This window comes from Emys orbicularis, chromosome 15, assembly GCF_028017835.1.
Source record: "Emys orbicularis isolate rEmyOrb1 chromosome 15, rEmyOrb1.hap1, whole genome shotgun sequence".
NCBI classification, from domain to species: Eukaryota; Metazoa; Chordata; order Testudines; family Emydidae; genus Emys; species Emys orbicularis.
The window spans coordinates 9,127,021-9,150,565 of NC_088697.1; the positions used below are offsets into that span (position 1 = coordinate 9,127,021).

At 49.5% G+C, this 23,545-nt stretch overlaps 1 pseudogene; it reads right to left on the reverse strand.

The window, feature by feature from the left end:
- Positions 1–20,121, reverse strand: part of LOC135889359 (zinc finger protein 850-like) — a 452,984-nt pseudogene extending 432,863 nt beyond the window's left edge.
- Positions 20,122–23,545: the final 3,424 nt, after the last annotated feature.

The following is a 23,545-nucleotide window of genomic DNA, read 5'->3' on the forward strand; positions in this document are numbered from 1 at the left end:
CCTACTCACCACACCTGCCCACTCACCTCCTCAGCCCCCTCTCCCCCACCGCCGGCTCACCTGCCCTCCCGCCACTGCCCGCCCACTTGGCTCATCATCCCCCACCCCCCGTTCACCTACTCACCCCCTGCCTCCCGCTCGCCAGTTCACCTGGCCCCCCGCCACTGCCCGCCTGCTTGGCTCATCATTCCCCCACCCCCCTGGCTCACATGCTCCCCCCACCGCCAGCTCACCTGCCAGCCCACTGTTGGCCTCTTACCTTCTGCCGCTGCCCTTATCCCCGCCGCTGGCTCACCCTCACTCCCCAGCCTGCCCCTGGCCTCTTCACCACCCTGCCCACCCACCGGCCGGCCGGCCAGCCAGCCAGCTGTTGGCTTGCCCCACCCTGTCACTTGCCTACTCACCCCCCATGGGCCGCACAGTGAGCCCACATGGGCCACATGCGACCTGGGGGCCGTATGTTGTGCAGGCCTGAGCTAGATCATATCACTACAACTGCCCCTGCTCTAGGTGGGCAACTATTCTCCACACTTCTAGTGAGGTCTCTTCTGACTAGAGAGGGGGCGTGTGTGTTAGGACTATTAAGCATTACTGCTGTCTATGTAGGGAGAGGAGAAGACCCCCGAATGAAGAAAACAAACTCTGCAGGCTATAGAATCTATGATCTGACTGGGCTGTATGTGTGAGTCTACAAATGCCTGTCTCGTTGCTCTGCCGGGGTTTTGGACAGAAGCCAGAGCAAATAGCCTGGAGGCCCTGCAGTGCACCCGTTAGTATACTAGAGTTTAGCATCCCATTAATCAGTCACAAGGTGGGGCTATGTGTAAAATACCTAATTTAAATGAATTTCAGCCAGGCCTGGCAGAGCATTAAAAGATCTAATATCAGAGGGGTAGCCGTGTTAGTCTGAATCTGTAAAAAGCAACAGAGGGTCCTGTGGCACCTTTAAGACTAACAGAAGTATTGGGAGCATAAGCTTTCGTGGGTAAGAACCTCACTTCTTCAGATGCAAGACTTCTTGCATCTGAAGAAGTGAGGTTCTTACCCACGAAAGCTTATGCTCCCAATACTTCTGTTAGTCTTAAAGGTGCCAAAAGATCTAATGCTGAACGCATCTGGTGTATGTGTAAGCAAGCTCTGGCCTTGGCTACACTTGCGAGTTACAGCGCTGTAAAGCTGCCCCCAGTGCTGTAACTCACTCCCCATCCACACTGGCAAGGCATTTGCAGCCCTGTATCTCCGTGGTTGCAGCGCTGCATGTACTCCACCTCCCCGAGAGGAATAGCGAGTATTGCGCTGCCACTGCAGCACCAGTGTGGCCGCCCAATGTGCTGCGAATGGCCTCCAGAATTATTCGGCAGTATCCCACAATGCCTGTTCTAGCCACTCTGGTCATCAGTTCAAACTCTACTGCCCTGGCCTCAGGTAACCAACCATGTGACCCTCCCTTAAAATTCCCCGCGAATTTTAAAAATCCCCTTCCTGTTTGCTCAGCCCAGCATGGTGTGGAGTGCTATCAGTGAATCTTTCCAGGTGACCATGTCTCCACGCGCCAAGCAAGCCCCAGCATGGAGCAATGGTGAGTTGCTGGACCTCATCAGTGTTTGGGGGGAGGAAGCTGTCCAGTCCCAGCTGCGCTCCAGCCGTAGGAATTACGATAACTTCGGGAAGGTATCAAAGGACATGATGGAAAGGGGCCATGACCGGGACGCCCTGCAGTGCAGGATTAAAGTGAAGGAGCTGCGGAGTGCCTACCGCAAAGCCCGCGACGCAAACAGCTGCTCGGGTGCTCCCCCCGTGACCTGCCGATTCTACAAAGAGCTGGATGCGATACTTGGGGTTAACCCCACCTCCACTCCGAGCACCACTATGGACACTTCAGAGCCGGGGTGGGAGGAGGAGGAGGAGGAAAACGGGAGTGAGGGTGGTGGGGCGGATGGAGACACCCCGGAATCCCTGGAGCCATGCAGCCAGGAGCTCTTCTCGAGCCAGGAGGAAGGTAGCCAGTCACAGCGGCCGGTACTTGGTGGAGGACAAACAGAAGAGCAGGTTCCCGGTAAGCAGGGTTTTTTTTCGAGAAGGAATTTTTTCGGTGCGGGCTCTTTGGGAGAGGAAGGTTAGGCATGCATGCCTAGATGCGGAATAGCGCATTGATGTGGTTTCTCACATCGCAGTAATCGGCCTCGGTAATCTCTTTGAATGTCTCATCCAGAATGTGTGCAATGCGCTTGCGCAGGTTTATCGGGAGAGACACTGTGGTCCCTGTCCAGCCAGGCTAACGTGTCCGCGCCACTGTGCCGCGAGGGGCGGGGGGATCATTGCTGCACACAGGCAAGCTGCATATGGGCCAGGGCGGAAGCCGCAATGCAGTAGAAGACCCTCCCTTACTTCCCAGGTCACTCTCAGCAGCGAGATATCATCCAGGATGAACTCCTGTGGAAAATGTTGGGACAGTGTTCAGTGTAGGTGCCCCCTGCAGCTGTTGGCTCTCCCCAATGCACAGAAACCCAGAGGACAGTACAGCCGTGAAACAATCAGTCCCCCTTACTCACCATTTTGAGGCTCCCGTGGGATATGTGTGCTCTGTTTGGGACAGGAAAATTATGCTATTGTGTAGACCCTGTGTGTGCCCTCCTTAAGTGCGGGGGAAATCATTACTCTGTCTGCTATAAACAATGCTGCCTCTGTTAAATGTTGCATTTTGCCTATACAGCTGCAACAACCTTGAGACCTCAGCCGTCCCTCTTATCGCCTGCTCAGAGACTGCAAAGACTCAGGAAGAGACCGCGAAAAAACAAAGAAGACATGCTGCAAGAAGTGATGCGGCAATCTATTAAAGAGAATGAAAAAGCACAGAACTGGAGGGAGAGAGAAAGCAGGATCCGCCAGGAAAATGCAGTACACCGGCGGCAAAGCACGGAGCACTGGCAGCAAAGCACGGATAGGCTCATAAGCATCCTGGAGCGCCAAGCAGACGCTATCCAGGAGCTCGTAGCCATGCAGAAGGAGCAGTACCGCAAACGCAACCCCCCCCATAGCCCTTGTCCCCAAACTCTTTCCCTTGTGCCTCACTGTTACCTCCAACCCACTTTCCCCAACTTCCGGGTTCCTCACGCCACCAGCTGCCTCCAACACCAGTATCTTCACCACCCAGCCCTGAAAACCACGACCCTTACCCTCTGCACTCAACCCCCATCACCATGCAGTATAGCTGTCCTGAAGTGCAGCACTCACTACACAGCACACCAGACAGGACATACGCGAATCTGTGATTGTACCGTTCCCCACTCCACCCCGTTGCCCTTTCTGATTCCCAAGCAGTTGTGTTTCTTTTCAATAAATGGATTTTCTTTTCAATAAATGGATTTTTTGGCTTTGAAAACATTCTTTATTATTGCATAAAGTAAAAGATTCCTTAGCCCAGGAAATAAACAGGCACTGCAAGTTTGCTTAGCAAACACTGATTCCTAAAGATTGGAACTACTGCACTTCACTCCCGTGCAGGGCACCAGATATCACTGCTGGTTTTCAGCCTCAAATTGCTCCCTCAAGGCATCCCTAATCCTTGCAGCCCCGCGCTGGGCCCCTGTAATAGCCGTGCTCTCTGGCTGTGCAAATTCAGCCTCCAGGTGTTCAACCTCGGAGGTCCATGCCTGAGTGAAGCTTTCACCCTTCCCTTCACAAATATTATGGAGGGTACAGCACGCGGATATAACCGCGGGGATGCTGTGTTCGGCCAAGTCCAGCTTCCCATACAGAGATCGCCAGCGGCCCTTTAAATGGCCAAAGGCATTCGGCACCGGCTCAGCCTGTAGTTGAACCGTTCCTTGCTGCTGTCAATGCTCCCTGTGTAGGGTTTCATGAGCCACGGCATTAACGGGTAAGCGGGATCTCCAAAGATCACAATGGGCATTTCAACTTCCCCTACCGTGATCTTACGCTCTGGGAAAAAAGTCCCAGCCTGCAGCTTCCTGAACAGCCAAGTGTTCCGAAAGATGCGTGTGTCATGCACCTTTCCTGGTCAGCCCGTGTTAATGTCAATGAAACGCCCACGGTGATCCACAAGCGCCTGGAGAACCATAGAGAAATACCCCTTCCGATTAACGTACTCAGATGCTAGGTGGGGTGGTGCCAGAATAGGAATGTGCATCCCATCTATCGCCCCTTCACAGTTAGGGAAATCCATTTGTGCAAAGCCATCCACTATGTCCTGCACGTTACCCAGAGTCACGGTTCTTCTGAGTACGATGCGATTAATGGCCCTGCAAACTTGCATCAACTCGATTCCATCGGTCGACTTTCCCACTCCAAACTGGTTTGGAACCGACCGGTAGCTGTCTGGAGTTGCCAGCTTCCAGATTGCAATAGCCACCTGCTTCTCCACTGGCAGGGCAGCTCTCAATCTCGTGTGCTTGCACTGCAGGGTGGGGGCGAGCTCCTCACACAGTCCCATGAAAGTGGCTTTTCTCATCCAAAAGTTCTGCAGCCACTGCTCATCATCCCAGACTTCCATGACGATGTGATCCCACCACTCAGTGCTTGTCTCCCGAGCCCAAAAGCGGCGTTCCACGGTGCTGAGCATGTCTGTGAATGCCACAAGCAATTTCGTGTTGTACGTGTTACGCGGCTCGATAGCATCGTCGGACTCCTCACTGTCACTGTCACTTTGGATCTTAAGGAATAGTTCGACAGCCAAACGTGACGTGCTGGCGAGACTCGTCAGCATACGCCTCAGCAGTTCGGACTCCATTTCCCACAGACAGATCGCGCTGCACAGAAACCTTTGAAAGATGGTGCCAAAGGTGGACGGAAACAAAGGGATTTCTGGGATGCAAAGCGATGCATCACGGGGCGTTGGGACAGGACCCAGAGTCCCCCACTCCCACGCCCCCTTCCTACAACCCATGGCGCCAGAATAGGAAGAGGTGCTCTGTGGGATAGCTGCCCATAATGCACCGCTCCCAATTGCGCTGCAATTGCCGCAAATGTGGCCACACCACTGTGCTGTCAGCTGTCAGTGTGGACAGACTGCAGCGCTTTTCCCTACTCAGCTGCACGAAGTCAGGTTTAACTCACAGCGCTGTACATCTGAAAGTGTAGCCAAGGCCTCTGTAGCCAGTCCCTGTCTAGTACAGAGGAACGTCATTACCTTCAACTCATTGGCATTTCTGTTATTGTCCGTGGCTGGGTCAATCACATGTGCTGATGCATTTTTTTTTTTTAATATAGTAGTCTATAATTTTCATTCACAAACACAGTGCACAAAACAGAGATCAAACCTCATGGAGCATAAATGAAGGTACCTCTCACGTTCGGCAGAATGTGCCATATTAGAGATGAGATTTGCACCTCTCGTAGACAGACAATGTCAGTTGGGAGGGGACTGTAACATTGACCAACCAGCTTTACACTCCCACACATTCTGGTTCTTTGTCACTAGTGCCTGTCTGTGTAATTTAAACCATCCCACACCTGACTCCCTGCCAGCACCCATCTATGCCTGACAAGTTCAGCTGGTGTTTGGATTCTATCAAGCAGAGCTGTGAGATCCAGCAAGCACTTTTGACTTCTTGCAAGGATTTTCTTGAAGTGTGTGTGTGTGTGTGTGTGTGTGTGTGTGTGTGTGTGTCAGGAAGTTTCATAGGAGCATTTCCACCTGTGTGGGGACACCCCAATGAATTTCTGATCCATCGCATTAAGCACTCAGCCAAAAATCCCTAAAATCCAGCTTCTTCACAACCCTTCAGTTGAGTTCTCTATAGGAGGGAGCTTCTAGGAATTGGTATTCCTGGCTGCAGGTTGAGTCTGGCTTCCCCCAGCCTTTGGATCCATGTAATACATGATCCCCAGGGGAGCCATTTCCTAGAGCTTCCCCATGTCCTGTGGAACTCAGGACAGTGAGAAACATGTAGGTTATCTGTAAGGTGAAAATTTATGTAAAACATGACAACATTTCTCCTTTATTTGTGGTAGAGGGAAGCCTCATAGTTCCTATAAGGCCAAATATTGATATTTCTATGGATGTCTGCTTATACAGGGAAATTGACAGTTGATATTGATATCAGCAATTTCTGGGTATCATTTACATAAAGATGTGCTCTTTAATAGTCTATCAAATTTATCATTCAGCAACGTAGTATCTGCTCACTTTTATCAATGTGTATGTAGAGTGGATATCAACTACTCTCTGAATTCACACATGGGCATGGTCCTCCCCTCCTCTTGCCCTGCCCCCGGTTGCTCTGTGGCATTTAAGCCTTTCCTTAGAGCTGTCAGCAACAGCTGCCTCTGCTCTAGGGCCCAGAGGAGGAAAGGTGTGCTGGGCTCCAGCCTGGGACTCTCTCCCTCCTGCCTTTCCCTGACTATTAAGACTGGCCCTGGAACAGCTTCTCTTAAGTGCCATGTGAGCAAGAGGAAGTGCGTGGCAGCTGCAGGTACAAGGACCAAACTTGTGGGCATCAGGTGAAGCAGCAAGAAACACAACCATTAGGTCAACCCACTGGAATCTCTTGCCAGATTGTTAAATTCTAGGGTCCCAACCTATAGCAGCCAGCCTGTTGAATCAGCCAGACCAAATCCCTAGCGGGCATCGGTCACTCAACAGGAAGGAAAAAACTCACTTTGGTGCACTTAGGAAGAAGGAAATCAAGCACATTGAGCTCCAAGGTTTTACAGCAAACCAACACAGCACCCGGAGGTCCCACTGGGATTTGAACTCAGATGGCAGGATTCAGAGTCCAGAAGGCTGACCATTACATCATTGGACCTGCAGTGGCTGTCATTTCGGGACTCCTATGAGACCCTCAGCTGGTCGGTTTGCACACTGCATTCATTGCTTCCCTCCAGCTGCGTCCTCTCTCGGGACTCTCTCTCCTCCTCGGTCTCTCCTGCTCTCCTCCCTAGACATTGAACCCTGCCCTTGTTGCTGCCACCACGAACTGGCAGAGGGGCCTATAAGTCCCCTGCCTGAGGGGAGGTCAATGCATGTGGTGGGCCATAAGCACCACAGGTTTTAACCCTGTTTGCTTCCTTCCCCATGTCTCTTACTTAGATTATATGGAAGTACACCTATGGCTGGGGATATGAATTTGTGGACACAGCATTGTGCAGTGGGCTTCCAAGACAGCCTGTAATTCAGCAAGGGGTTTGCAGCTGGGCCTTGGCCTGGAGGCAATTTTCTCTCCACACAGCAGATGGGGGATGCACTGGGACCAGCTCCTGGTTCTTTTTTGTGAACTGGTTCCCCATGAGGACACACCACAGATCACTGCAATCTATATAGGGGACAACCACCTGGGAATATTCTCCAGGCCCCAGTTGATTTGGAAAGTTAAACATGATATTGCACAACATAGAACTATGGGGCCAGGTCCCATAGAAAACAAAGGGGAGCAGGGAAAGAGAGAGCACAGAAGAGGAGGAGAGATGGGATAGAAAAAAGTCTCTAGAGAGGGAGTAGCTGGAGAGAACCAAGGAGTGCAGTAGACAACAGGGGTGGCAGGTTTGTAGAAATGTTGGTGGTGCCCAGAATGCCCAGAGCCTGCCCCCCCAAACTCCACCCCCCACCTAAGACTCTGGGAGGCAGTTTGGGTGGGGGAGGGGCTCTTGGGTGCAGGTTCTGCCATGGATTTTGGGTGCTGGGTGCAGGCTCTGGGCTGGGACAGGGGGTGGGGGTGAGGGGTATAGGCTCTGGGATGGAGTTTGGGTACAGGCTCTGTGCTGGGGTGCAGGTTCTGGGAGGGTGTTTGGGAATGGCAGGGGGTGCAGCGGGAGCGGGTGGAGGCTCTGGGAGGGAGTTGGGGTGCAGGTTCTGGGAGGGAGTTTGGGTGCTGGGAGCAGGATCTGGGCTGGGACAGGGGCTGGGGGTACAGGAGGAGTGAGGAGCATGCATTCAGTCATTTCATAGGACAGAGTTTTAAGGCTATTAGGATTTGGGGAACTATTCTTCCTAGCATCTTCTCTTTGTAGATTTCAGAGGTGTTCACACACTCACCCCCACTGAGCCGCATTGTTACACCCCAATCTAATAGAAAGGCTGGGAGGTCTCGAAGTTCATAAAAAGAAACAGGGACAAAAAATAGAAAAAGGAACAAAACGTTTCTAAGATTATAAGGGGTTGGATCTCTGCACCTCTCGGTCTTTGGATTCACCTGAGGTAGGAACTGTAGCTGCAGTTTAGGAACCAGGTAATGGCATAGATGCTCCAGCACGTTGGGCTAGCAGTCTTTGCAGGTACAGGGAGACTAGTGCAGGGTGCATAGCCTGTTGCCGTTGTGCTTCATTCCCCAAAGAGGATCAGTCCTGGGATCCTGGCAGTCAGTCTCTCTGAGGCTATGTCTACATTGGCAGAATTACAGTGCTGGGAGTTACAGTGCCGCTCAGAGAGCCCTGAAGGGAAACCGCTATTGTGTGTTCACACTGTCAGCTGCCTGTGCAATAGCGTGTTCACACTTGCAGCAGTATTCAGAGCAGTGCACTCAGTATCTCACTGAGCATCTCTTCCTCTTCTGCCGCTAAGAGTTGTGGGAAGGCAGAGGGGGTCACGGGGCATCCTGGGTCCTGTCCCAATGCAGGGTGATGCATTGATTCACATCCCAGCAATCCCTGTGCTTCCATTCACATTTGGCGCCATCTTTCAATGGTTTGTGTACTGCGCACTCTGCTTCTTCGGGCAGCAGGAATGGATCCCGCACTGTTGACCAATATGCTGCTCGCTCTTACTAACACATCACGAGTGGCAGAGTTATTCTTTAAACTACAAAGGCAAGCGGAGTACAACATTGATCTCGCTATGCATAGTAGCACACCACATGTAGTAGCTATGACAGGAGATTGCTTGTGGCATTCACGGAGGTGCTGACCACAGTGGAATGCCGCTTTTGGGCTCAGGAAACAACCACCGAGTGGTGGGATCACATCGTGATGCATGTCTGGGATGACGAGCAGTGGCTGCAGAGCTTTCGGGTGAGGAAAGACACATTCATGGGACTCTGTGATGAGCTCGCCCCAGCCCTGCAGTGCAAGGACATGAGAATGAGAGCTGCCTTGTTATTGGAGAAGTGCGTGGCAACTGCAGTGTGGAAGCTGGCTACTCCACACTGCTACCAATCGGTCGCTAATCAGTTTGAGGTGGGAAAGTCGACCGTTGGACATGTGTTGACAAAAGTGTGCAGGGCCATTAATTGCATCCTGCTCCGAAAGACTGTGACACAGGGCAACTTGTGTGACATTGTGGATGGCTTTGCACAAATGGGCTTCCCTAACTGCAGAGGGGCAATAGATAGCACGCATATTCCAATTCTAGCCCTATACCACCTTGTCATGGAGTACATTAATCAGAAGGGGTACTTCTCTATGGTTCTCCAGGCACTTGTGGATCACCGTGGGCATTTCATGGACATTAATGCAGGCTGGGCCGGTAAGGTGCATGACACACACATCTTTCAGAACACTGGCCTGTTCAGGAAGCTGGAAGCAGAGACTTTCTTCCCAGAGCAGATCACCGTAGGGGAAGTCAAAATGCCCATTGTGATCCTGAGAGACCCTGCCTACCCCTTAGTGCTGTGGCTTATGAAGCCATGCATGGGGCACCTTGACAGCAGCAAGGAGCGGCTCAACAACAGGCTGAGCAAGTGCAGAGTGACTGTTGAGTGTGCTTTTGGCCATTTATTTGTGGAGGGAAGGGCGAAAGCTTCACTCAGGGCTGGACCACTGAGGCTCAGTACCTGGAGGCTGAATTTGAACAGCCAGAGACCAGGGCTATTAGAGGGGCGGAGCACAGGGCCATAAGGATCAGGGATACCTTGAGGCAGCAATTTGAAGCTGAAAGCCACTAATATTTGTTGCTATGCATGGGAGTGCAGTGCTTGTAATGCTAGGAGGGGATTGTTATTGGTGCAGACAATGCACTATGAAGGCTTAAGAAAATTGCCTGTTGCTTTGCAGGGCTCTGTCTGCTTTCAATTAATGGAATAAGGATTGCTTTCAAACCAAAACGATTCTTTTATTAAAAAGCAACCACCGTCGGAGAGACTGTTTAAACAAACAAAAACACATCAGCACTGTACGGGATGGGTAAAAGGTTACACATCTTGTCTCAAGTAATTTTCCTCTTAACAGAAGATTTATTTTAAAATTTATCAAAATAAATTCCATTCTAAATAGAAATAATTACAGGCCACACTGGGTCTCTATTCTCGTGCATGCTATTTCTCTCACATATTCCCCCATTCTAATTCCTTTGCAGTGAGGTTTTAATTGCAGGATTAGCCACCATTTCCGATAGAGTAGGAGGGGGCAGGGAGAGAACTAGAAGAAAACCTGAATCATACTGTAACACTGAAAGTTATCACAGATCAGCCTCTTACATTACACTAATTAACTTCATGTTTAATTTCATTGTCACTGATTACTAACAATTGCTTTGAAATGGGGGAACAGTATAACCGTGATGCTCAGGGTTTGTTTAGACTAGGAAAAGTGATGGAGTTTAGGTCAGGTCAAGGGGAAAGCTAATGCCAACCACTGCACCTGGGCTGCATCTGCACTACAACTATAATTGTCTTTTTACACCAAGATCACTACCTTGAGCAGCCAACACCATGTACAGTCCTAGTGGCTGTAAGGCCCAGGTAGTTTTTGCCTCAGTGTAGCTTGTTGGGATCAAATCTCTCTCTCCCACCTGGAGCTGATGAACATTCCTGGCTAGAGGGACACACTCCTACGACTCAAAAGGAAAGGAGTTGATAGAAAAGATCACAGGACTGACCCCAAAGAAGGGTGAGTTGAAAAAGGCAGAAGCAGGCAACTCATCTGGGGGAGCTGAGCGACCACAATGAAGATGGTGCAAAGATCACTCTGTGGGAATCAGCAAATGTGATTTTTTTTAAAGAAAAGTCTTTGGCCAGCCCTAGTCAAGGCATTTATTACAGTTCTCTCTCATGTGGATTTTCTGATGTCTAGTAAGGATTGAGCTCTGATTGAAGCTTTTCCCGCACTCAGAGCACGTGTAGGGTTTCTCTCCTGTGTGGATTCTACGATGTGTGATCAGGTCAGATCTATTATTGAAGCTTTTCCCACACTCAGAGCATAAGTAGGGTGTCTCTCCTGCGTGGATTTTCTGATGTGAGATGAGGGCTGAAGTATGAATGAAGCGTTTCCCACACTCAGAGCATCCATAAGGTTTCTCACCTGTGTGGATTTTCCTATGTCTGATAAGGTTTGAGCTCTGATTGAAGCTTTTCCCACACTCAGAGCACGTGTAGGGTTTCTCTCCAGTGTGGGTTCTCCAATGTCTGATGAGGGTATAGTTCTGATTGAAGCTATTCCCGCACTCAGAACATGTGTAGGGTCTCTCTCCTCTGTGGATTCCCTGATGTCTGAGAAGGTGAGAGCTCCCACTGAAGCTTTTCCCACACTCATGGCATATGTAGCGTGTCTCTTGCAAGTTGATTCTCTCACGTGTAATAAGGTCTGAGACGCTCCTCAAGTTTTCCTCTGGCATCTGCTGAGTCTCACAGGCTTTTGCTTTTTCTGGGAGTGCACAACTCCTGGAAACATTGCCTTTGGATCTTCCTGATAATGTATCATGTGGTTCCACTTGGTCAGCATCTTCCTGCTGGGGTTTCGCCTCCTTATTCTCACTCACCATCCCAACACCTGATGGGAGACAGAGAGAATTCAGACATAGGTCACTACCTGCACCATAGAGAAAGGAAATCTCAAAGAGAAGAATGGAAAAAGGGATGAACAAACCAAAAATATGTTCAGGAGAGATCAAACCTATCAGGAGCGGATTTTCCCCAGAGGAGAGAGAGGAAGGGATCAGTTCTGCGTCCGCGTCTCACCAGAACTCTCAGGGGAAAGTGAGACGGGGAAGGACCTGCTGCCAGTTGTCAGTCAGGAAAGGTGGGAAGCCATGAGTGACCTCTGACTAGTGATTCCACATCTGCAGGGAACAGTTCTGAACTTGGAGAGCTCACAAGGCCTTTGTAGGGCATTCCAAATATTTCCTGTATTCACAGACAGTTTTTGATTTGGTTTAACCAATTCCCTACCTGTGCAGGCAGCTCTCGGGAGCACTTCTTTCTCAGAGCCCTGGAGGGCCGGGACCCACGGCTCTTCCCCTCATTCCAGCTGCGAGATCACATCAGGTTTGGAAACTGGAAACCCTACTCAAGGCAAAGAAAACAAGGGAGGTCCATGGCATTTGTGTGATACTTGTCACAAAGAATATTTCATGGTTTTAACCCCAGCTCATTTTTAAGCAGTTACATCCCAAGACCAGCTTCCTTGGCTCAAAGTGGCAGGAGAGTTGTTATTATTGTAAATCATATTCATTACCTTAGTGCCTAAGGACCAACTAACAGTGGGTCCCCATTGTGCTAGGCAAAGTCCAAACCCAGAATAGTAGATGGCCCATGCCCTGAAGAATTTACAATCTAAATAGATAAGGCAGACACAGAATGGGGGAAGGGGTAGAACCCACTGTTAGAATATAGATATTCAGGCCTGCCTGTAAAGTCTATGCTTTAAGAACTTAGGTGTATTTTTATCACTTAGCTAGTTACAGGGCTATAAAAACAAAGAATCAAAATCACAGTCCGCCTGTGTATGGGCCTTCTCTCACTGGGAGAGTCTGAGGCCTTGTTCTCAGGCTAAGGCCTTTGGCTAAGCAGCAGGGGAAGCCATAAGCTGGGAAGCGAACGGTCACATCATCACATCCCAAACCAGTCACACTGAAATAAGATGGTATTGGGCTGTTGGGAAGACAATCCTGTCCAGATAGTGCCCATCACCACCAGACTGTTGGACTCTTGCTCTTTCAGGGGCCAGTGACCTTCGAGGAAGTGGCTTTTTATTTCACCAGGGAAGAGTGGGCTCTGCTGGACACCGTTCAGAGAGCCCTCTACTGGGATGTCATGCAGGAGAACTATGAGAATGTGACCTCGCTGGGTAAGGGTTCCTGTCCCCTCGGTTCTTGGAAGGGGACATGAAGAGATAAAGTTCACGCCAGCCCCACAATGCCACTTCTACTCTGTCCTGTTTTAGCATCACCCCAATATGCCAGTGACACACACACTACCAGAGACCCTCCCCTGCTGCAGAACACTTTGGGAACAGAGCACAGGAGCAGTATCGCACAGTGTCAAATATCTCCTGTTTGCTCAAGTAAACTTCTTTGAGATGGGGCGACCACATCTGCACGCAGTATTCGAGATGTAGGTGTACCATGGATTTATATAGAGGCAATATGATATTTTCTGTCTTATTACACTGCTCTACAGCCAAAATGCTTCTGAAATAAATGTAGTCAAACTTTACTAATTCTGGGTCACTGAGAACGAAAATGATGCTTAAAATTGTTGATTGGCTCTAGTTTTCAAGATATGCTATTGGGTCAGTATATACGACCCTTGACTTGGGAATGGCGGAGGATAAGTGAGTTATAAAGGGAAGGGATCTCCATTTAAACCAGAAATGACTAAAATACATCTTTGACTGGATCTATGAATAAATCTATGACTGGGTTTGGACAGTACTTGCTTTTTAGGCAAAACAATGAATGATGCAATCTGAAGCTGGTATTGCGTCATACATGATATGAATTGCATCATGTTATTCCTAGAAGTCATGGATGATGCAATCATAACGAAGCTTACATCACTCTGCTGAACAAATTGCCCTATATCAGCTCTAGAAATCATAAAGTGTCGTGCTCTCTTATTTGTCAGTGTTTGATTTTGCAAAGGGACACATTTCTGTTTAGCCAAAGTGAGCAGAGATGCCTCGTACTTGTGTGAACAGTGCAGATAACTTCTGCTATGTTTGTGGTGAAGTGACTTTTGCTTCACAAAAGCGCAGTATAACCACTATGGTTAAGAAAGCCTATCACCTTTATTTTGGCTGCAAAATTGGAGATCAGGACAAGAGGTGGGCCCCACACATATGCTGCAACACTTGTGCAACAAATCTACACCAGTGGTTGAACAGGAAAAGGAAATCTATGCCTTTTGCAGTGCCAATGATTTGGAGAGAGCCAACAGATCATACCAGCAATTGTTACTTCTGCCATGGTGCCTCCAGTTGGGAAAGGTGTGTCAAGGAAGAAAAAGTGGACTGTGCATTATCCAAACATTCCATCAGCTATACGCCCAGTACCCCACGGAGAAGGACTGCCGGTTCCTGATGCACCAGAATCATTCTCACTTGAGTCAGATGAGGAAGAGGATGAAACTTCTGGTCCTGAACCATCAATGTCACAGGACCCACATTTTCTCCCATCCTCCTCCTCTGAACCACACTTCATAACACAAGGTGAACTGAATGACCTTGTCAGGGATTTGGAACTACCCAAGAGTAAGGCAGAGCTGTTGGGCTCCAGACTACAGCAGTGGAATCTCCTGGCAGGTGATGTTAGGGTTTCCATGTTCCGTGACCGTCAAAAGGCTCTTGTCCCATTCTTCTTCATGGAAGGTGATCTTGTAGCCTGCAACAACATCGATGGTGTGATGGCAGCCTTCAACATCGTTCACGATCCAGATGAGTGGAGACTGTTCATTGATTCATCGAAGACGAGTCTTAAAGCTGTTTTACTGCATAATGGCAATGTTTTGCCATCAATTCCAGTTGGTCATGCAGTCCATATGAAGGAAACCTATGAGAACATGAAACAACTTTTGAGGTGCATAAACTATGACCAACATCAGTGGCAGCTTTGTGGTGATTTGAAGGTTGTTGCTCTCTTGCTTGGTCTGCAGACTGGATACACAAAGTACTGCTGTTTTCTCTGTGAATGGGATAGTCGTGCAAGAGATTCCCACTACATCAAGAAAGATTGGCCACTCGGACAGTCATTGGAGCCTGGGAGGAAAAGTGTTCAGCATCCACCACTTGTTGAATCAAGGAAGATTTTGTTACCACCCTTACACATCAAGCTGGGTCTGATGAAGAACTTTGTCAAGGCCATTGACAAAACACAAGCAGCTTTCAAGTACCTCCGTGGAAAATTTCCAAGGTTAAGTGAAGCTAAGATAAAGGAAGATGTCTTTGTTGGTCCTCAGATTCGTGAACTTCTTCGAGATGATGCATTTGACCATGCACTGTGTAGCAAGGAAAAGACGGCATGGAAAGCCTTCCAGTTAGTGGCAATAAATTTTCTCGGAAACAACAAGGCAGACAACTACAGGTTGTTGGTGGAAAACCTCCTCAAGGCATACAAAAGCCTTGGTTGCAACATGTCACTAAAGATACATTTTTTGCACTCTCATCTAGATTTTTTTCCACCGAACTGCGGAGCAGTGAGCGACGAACACGGCGAGCGATTTCAACCAGGACATTGCAACAATGGAGAAATGCTATCAGGGCTCTGATGTGAGTGTCCTGATGTCGGACACCCTACGGGCCAAAGTTACAGCGACCAAGAAGGAGATCTTCCAGGAGAGAAGGAGGAGGGAGCAGGAAGCAAAGGGTTCAAAGTGGGGACCCATGAGCCTTGACAGCATAAGAGTCACGTCCCGAGGGGGACAAGGTCCTGGACATGAGGGTAGAGGTGCTCCAGACCTTTCAAGAACTGCACACCATCATGGAATCGGCGAAGACCTTTTTCTTTTTTTAGGGTTGGAAGAGACTTCAGGAGGTCATCTAGTCCAACATCAACTAAATCATCCCAGCCAGGGCTTTGTCAAGCCAGGCCTTAAAAACCTCTAAGGATGGAGATTCCACCACTTCCCTAGGTAGGCCATTCCAGTGCTTCACCACCTTCGTAGTGAAATAGTGTTTCCTAATATCCAACCTAGACCTCCCTCACTGCAACTAGAGACCATTGCTCCTTGTTCTGTCATCTGCCACCACTGAGAACAGCCAAGCTCCATCCTCTTTGGAACCCCCCTTCAGGCAGTTGAAGGTTGCTATCATATCCCCCCTCACTCTTCTCTTCTGCAGACTAAACAATCCCAGTTCCCTCAGCCTCTCCTCGTAAGTCATGTGCCCCAGCACCCTAATAATTTTCGTTGCCCTCTGCTGGACTCTCTCCAATTTGGCAATATTCTTTCTGTAGTGGGGGACCCAAAACTGGACACAATGCTCCAGATGTGGCCTCACCAGTGCCATATAGAAGGGAATAATTACTTCCCTTGATCTGCTGGCAATGTTCCTACTAATGCAGCCCAATATGCCATCTTGTTGCTAAGAAGAGCACACTGCTGATTCATATCCAGCTTCTCATCCACTGTAATCCCCAGGTCCTGCCTTGAAGCGGAGGGTGGAATGACGAAATGGCCGCTGGGTGTACCCTGAAGAAAGATAGCAACAGGTCCTGGAGCTTAAGATGCAGCAAAGGTCCAGGATGTGCTGCAGCAGGGCCTCTTCAGTGCAAATGTGTCAATCAGAGGCCCAACACGTGAACTGCTTCCACTTTGCCATATAGGTAGCCATGGTGGAAGGTTTCCTGCTGCCCAGCAGGATCTGCTGGACACCATCAGAGCACTGCCATTCGTCCATACTTAGCCATGCAGAAGCCAAGCTATCAGGTGCAGCGTCACCAGGAACAGATGCAGCAGATTGCCGTGGTTCTGGGACAGCAGATCCGGCCAAAGAGGCAGTTGCAGTGGGGTGGCTGCTGAAAGACTCAACAGCCTGCCAAACCAGTGTTGGCGAGGCTATGAGGGGGTTATGAGGATGACATTTGCTTTGTTTTGCATCATCTTTAGCAGGACCTCGTGGATTAAAGGCACCGGCGCAAAGGCATATATCAGCGCTCCTGACCACTGAATCAAGAAGGGGTCTCACAGGGAGCTTTTGTCCCTTCCCTGCAGAGAACAGAACACGTGGCACTTTCTGTTCTGCCTACATGCAAACAGGTCCACCTGCGGCGTCCCCAACCTATGTGGGATTAGGTTGTCCACTTCCGGATGGAGTGACTGTTCATGGCGAGACGAGAACGTCCTGCTGAGATGATCTGCCAGGATGTTCTTGGTTCCAGGCAGGTGGGCGGCTACCAGATCAATGGCATGCTGCACACAAAAGTCTCAGAGGCTGAGCACCTCTGAGCACCTCCAAACAAAGGGCTGAAGACCTGGCACTGCCCTGTCTGCTGATGTAATACATTGCGGCGGTATTGTCTGTCAGGACCTGCATGTCCAAGACCAGGGTGAGCGACGGAGATGTGGTCATGAAGGGAACTCCTTGCAGCACCGACTTGGGATCCAGCCCTCAGTCCAGGGACGAGAGGATGTGGCTCAGCACCGTGACGACTCGGTCCAGGGCGTGCCTGCTGGGGATATAGACCGAGGCCAGCCATGCTTGCAGAGGCCGCAGATGAAGTCACAGGCACATGTGGGCTGTGGTGAGAAGGTGGCTCTTTAAGTGGGAAATCAGGTCCAACATGGCCCAAAAAAGCACCTCTGGAAAGCAGGCCCTAGCCCAGGAGTCATCGAGAACCGCTCTAATAAATTCTATGCATTGGACTGGCATCAATGTGGACTTTTCTGTGTTTATTAGCAGGCCCAGGTCATTGCAGGTGGAGCGCACCAGATCAAGGCTCCTTTGCACCTGCCCCGGAGACCTGCCCTTGATGAGCCAGTAGTCGAGATAAGGGAAGATCTGGACTCCTCAATATGTCAGGTAAGCTGCCACTGGTGTCACACATTTTGTGAACACTCTGGGAGCCGAGGACAGGCCAAAGGGCAGTGCTGTGAACTGGAAGTGGTGCCTGGCTACCATGAAACACAGGAAACGCCTGTGTCCCAGGAATATGTAGACATCAAAGTAAGCATCCTTTAAGTCAAGTGTGGCATACCAGTCTCCCAGATCCAGGGAAGGGATGATGAAGGCCAGAGAGACCATGCGAAACTTCAACTTCTTGAGAGACTTGTTGAGGTCATGCAGGTCCAGGATGGGTCTTAGGCCCCCTTTGGCCTTCTGGATTAGGAAGTAGCAGGAGTAGAATCCTCTTCCTTATATTTCCCAAGGAACTTCCTCCACAGCCGCCAAGTCCAGGAGCTTTTCGACCTCCTGAATGAGGAGTTTCTCATGAGAAGGGTCCCTGAAAAGGAACAGGGAAGTGGGAGGGAGGTGCAGCCAAAAATTGCAGGGTATAGCCCCGAGCTATTATGTCCAGGATTCAGCGGTCCAACGTAACCTGCGACCAGGCCAAATGGTAGGGAGAGAGGCGGTTGAGGAAAAGGCGGGAAGGATCCAGGTGGCTGACTGGGGCGTCGCTTTCAGGCACACCCTCAAAATGAGCACTTTTGACCCCCTAGATGTTTGGCGGGTTCAGGTTGCACAGTGAGCAGGAGGAAGAAGGGCATCGACAACTAAAACTAGCATTCCTTCGTATTGCAGAGCCCTGATGGGGTTGCTAGAGTCTTGGCGGCCGGGGCGGCCGGAAGTGCTTTCTAGCAGACTGTGGCGTGTGCATGCCCAACGAGCAAAGGGTAGCTCTAGTGACGCCTCTGGATGACGCTGCTTGTCGGCGGCATTTCGGTGGATGCTCGTCCGCCGGCCAGGATGCAGGCACACATAGATGCCCCGGCGGGCACCATGGCACCCGCGGGCACCGCGTTGGGGACCACTGTTCTAGATTGAGCACTGAGCCCCCTTCGGGAGACAGAAAGATTAACCTCAATAATCGATACAGAAGCCCCTGGAACCCAATAAATTTGGGTCCCTAATCCATGAACTATTGGAACTCATTTACAAAACTTTTCTTAAACATTACATGACTATATTGTCTCATACTATAGAATTACAATTTATAATCCCTATTCCATGATGAGATATCTTTGAGCTTAAAAGGTATCTATCTTTAGATAGGTTTTTTCCTCAAAAAGCATTTTATCAAAAAATTCTGATTGTTTGATTTTTTTTTAAAAGATTGCTTTGTATCCACTCTGCAAAGTACTACATTTTAGGGAAGGAAAATCCAATGCACAACTACAAACGGAGGACTAAGTGGCTAGGGGGCAGTACTACTCAAAAGGATCTGGGGGTTATAGTGGATCACAAATTGAATCTGAGCCAGCCATGTGACTCAGTTGTGACGAAGGCTAGTTCAGTACTGGAATACGTTACCAAGGGATGTTGTGGCATCGCCATCATTGGAGATTTTTAAGGACAGGTTGGACAAACACCTCAGTGTTGGGGGTGGACTAGATGACCTCTCATTGTTCATTCCAGCCCTACAGTTCTACGATTCTATTCTGAGGAAATGTTTGGTCATTTTATTACTCCACTGGTCCGGCCCACTCCACTAGCACTAAACAACTGAGACATTTTGAAACCCTCCCAGTGACAAAGTCTGGGAACCAAATACGAGACAAGAGCAGAACAAAAGGAGTGACTTGGGGGGATTTCCCCTGACATTGTCCCCAGGGCAGCACACTCCCACAGCCCAGGGCATAGGGAGAGTCAGGAATTGACTTTTCCTCTCCCTGCACCTCACCTTGTTCACTGGAAAGTGAATCTGTCCGCGGATGCTGCAGTAAGTGTGTGTGGGTAGGTTAGAGATCTGGGAATCTCTCCCCCCAATTATTTCTCCCACTGCCCCTATTAAACATTCTCTCCCTTTTCTCCTTGTGTTTCCCATCTCCTGTCCCTCCCCCTCTGGCGGACAGACAGCCATTCCTGGGTCAAAGAGTCCTGTGGCACCTTATAGACTAACAGAGGTATTGGAGACGTATTGTCAGTCTATAAAGTGCCACAGGACTCTGTTGCCTTTTACAGATCCAGACTAACACAGCTACCCCTCTGATACTTGACACCATTCCTGGGTGTTCATTCTCCTATGGCTGGATCACTGCTGCAATTGCTAAGGGGAGGAGAGATGTGGGGTGAGGAGGGGCTATTTGTGCAGAGTTAGTTTCACGTCCAATCCCAGCACATTCCCTGAGGTCTCTATCAATCACCTGGAGTATCTGGCTCAGATGTTGGTGTGGGCAGAGCCTAGGGCTGGCCCATGGAGCTAATTACAGCTGGAGAAAGTCCTCACCTTGCCTGGGCACAGAGGAAGCTTCACTCCAAGTCACTCCCAAGCCCAGACCCCACCGGGGGAGCAGCAGCTGCTCAGTCCGGGCTCCCAGATCACAATGCAGGCAGCAGCGTCTGACCCAAGAAGCTCAACTCCAATATCCTGAGAAGAGAGAGAGACATAGCCAGACAGAGACAGAGGTCTTCCCCCCCCATTTAGCAACAACTGAAACCCCCTCCCCACAGGGACATCTCCTGATTTTATTTACCCCCATGTTAATCTGGAGTCACTTCATGTTCTTCCTTGAAGTGTCTCTTGATTAACACTGGTCTCAGTGAGACCAGAAACATGGCTCAGGAGGGATGAGGCCAGAGTCCTTTCCTCCTCCCTCACTCCCTCTGCTCCTTCTTCTGAGAAGGATTCATAGCAACAGTTTTTCCTCCAAAACCTGAAGTTCCTCCAGTTTTGAAAACAGGGAGAGAAACAAAGCCTGTCGTGATTTCATATCAGTAATTGATAAATGGATAGAAAGTTATCAGCAGCCCCTGCCAGCCATTCACACAGGTGGGGGGAGCCCTGGCTGATGCTTCTTTAATAGGAGAATGGATGGCATGGAGGAGACACATTTTTTAAAGAAATTTCCATCCTCAGTGACTGGCAGATAATGGCCAATAGGGATCCACTCCAGACATGACTATATCTCAGCACTGGGCGAAGCAACCCCTCATGGAGACCATTTGTCATGGGGGTTTGAGATACTGCTGGTGAACATGGTGAGGGGAAAATGAGGGGCTAATATAGTAGCATGGAGATTCTCAGCCACTCTGGGGACAGCCTGGGCACCAAGGAGCCAGGCACAGACTGAGCCCTCATCCTGTGCTCCCTGAGGAAAAGAAAAGGGTCCAGCCAACTGTCCTGTGAGCAGCTGGGAGACACCGTTCCCCCAAACAGTGGGAGGCCTCTGGCTTTGGTGTGTATTAAATATGGGACAAGTCACTTTCATCAGCAAACATTTTAATGAAGATAAAGGGGGAAAGAAATGAGTCTCAAACGAGAGGGGAAAGTTGACCATTTAACTTCCTGCAACAGCCAGGATGGAGAATGACCAAGGCAACAAATTCTCTCCAAAAAAGAACTTGCTGCAACTGAACATGGGAACGTCTCCAAACACAAGATGCTTTTTAACAGACATTTGATAATTACATGACAAAATATGACAGCTGATATCCATGTTAAGTCATTGAAGAGGAAAGGGTGGAAATCTGGAGAATTTATCATCAATTTTCACAAACTAGAAAGGAAAGTGGAAAAATGTGAGGGATTTTATATTGATAGTCAATAGTAGGTAAAGAGGTAAAATGAGAGTGAATTTCATATTGTTATTTGGCAAATTGAGAGAATTTGGGAAACATCTGCAAAACTTTTCTAAGTTTATTCAAAAATTTGAGAAAGGTCAACATCTGAGGATATTTTATGTAAATATTTTATTATGAGTGAGACATGGAAAAAATCTCAGGGAATATTAAATTAGAAATAGATAACTAGAGAGAAAGGAGGGCAAATTTTTAGGCTATTCTCCTGAAGAAGAGCTGTGTGTGTTGCTCAGAGATTTGTCTCTCTCACCAACTGAAGTGAGTCCAATAAAAGATATTACCTCACTCACCTTGTCTTTCTAAATGCAAAGCAATGCACATTGGAGAGAGAAACTGCAGCTATTTATACACTGGGGGGTAAATTAACTATCAAATGTAGCCCATAGATCCAGCTTTAGCATTTTATGCAGCAGTACTGCAAGGAACCTACAGGCCTGTATCCTGTACGATATTGGCTTGAGCAGTTAGCATAAGGCTGAGGCGTATGAACTCTGGCACAGATAAATGGCCTAACAGTCACCCCTAAGGTTTGGAGAACTGGAAACCAAGTGTCTTAGGGTATGTCTACACTACGACATTTGATCGAATTAATAGAAGCCGGTTTTATAGAAATCGGTTGTATACAGCCGATTGTGTGTGTCCCCACATAAAATGCTCTAAGTGCATTACGTCGGCGGACCACGTCCACAGTACCGAGGCTAGCGTCGACTTCCGGCGCATTGCACTATGGGTAGCTATCCCACAGTTCCCGCAGTCTCCGGCGCCCATTGGAATTATGGGTTGAGATCCCAATGCCCGAATGATGCAAAACAGTGCCGCGGGGGGTTCTGGGTACATGTCGTCAGGCCCCTCCCCCTCCGTCACAGCAACGGCAGACAATAGATTCGCGCCTTTTTACCTGGGTTACCTGTACAGACAACATACCACGGCAAGCATGGAGCCCGCTCAGCTCAGCTCACTGTCACCATATGTCATCCGGGTGCCGGCAGAGGTGGGACTGCATTGCTACACAGCAGCAGCAGCAGCTAACTGCCTTTTGGCGGTAGACGGTGCAGCATGACTAGTAGCCTTCATCGGCGATCTGGGTGCTGGTAGTTGTGGGGCTGGCAGCCGTAGAGCTGCATTGCACCAGCCCCTTACCTTTTGCCTTTTGGCAGTAGATGGTTTATTATGACTGGTAACCGTCCTCGTCGTACAGCAGTGGCTGTCAATCATGGGCACCTGGGCAGACATGCTCTGTCCTATCGAACTGTCTTGACAATGATGGCTATCAGTCGTAGTATGCTATTTTCTGCCAAGCGCCCAGTATTTTCTGCTAAGCACCCAGAAGAGGCCGAGGGCGATCTGGGTGCTGGCAGACGTGGGGCTACATTGCTACACAGCAGCAACCCCTTGCCTTTTGGCAGTAGATAGTATATTATGACTGGTAGCCGTCATCATCATACTGCAGTGGGTATCAGATCGTGCAATAGCCCTGAAGGCTAACTGCCAAGCACCCAGTATTTGCTGCCAAGCACCCAGAAAATGCCGAGGGCTATCAGTCATGCTGCACCGTCGTCTTAAGATGTAAAAAATAGATTTGTTCTGTATTCATTTCCTTCCCCCCTCCCTCCGTCAAATCAACGGCCTGCTAAACCCAGGCTTAGGAGTTCAATCTCGGGGGGGGGGGCATTCTGTGTGACAGTTGTTTGTGTTTCTCCCTGATGCACAGCCACCTTTGTTGATTTTAATTCCCTGTACCTGTACGCCATGTCGTCACTCGCCCCTCCCTCCCTCCCTCCTCTGGTCCTTCAGATACTAGTTTCGCGCCTTTTTTCAGACCAGATGCCATAGCTAGCACTGGGATCATGGAGCCCGCTCAGATCACCGCGGCAATTATGAGCACTATGAACACCACGCGCATTGTCCTGGAGTATATGCAGAGCCAGGACATGCCAAAGCAAAACCAGGACCAGCCGAGGAGGAGGCGATTGTAGCGCGGCGACGAGAGTGATGAGGAAATGGACATGGACATAGACCAAGTCACAGGCCCCAGCAATGTGGAAATCATGGTGTTCCTGGGGCAGGTTGATGCCGTGGAACGCCGATTCTGGGCCCGGGAAACAAGCACAGACTGGTGGGACCGCATCGTGCTGCAGGTGTGGGACGATTCCCAGTGGCTGCGAAACTTTCGCATGCGTAAGGGCACTTTCATGGAACTTTGTGA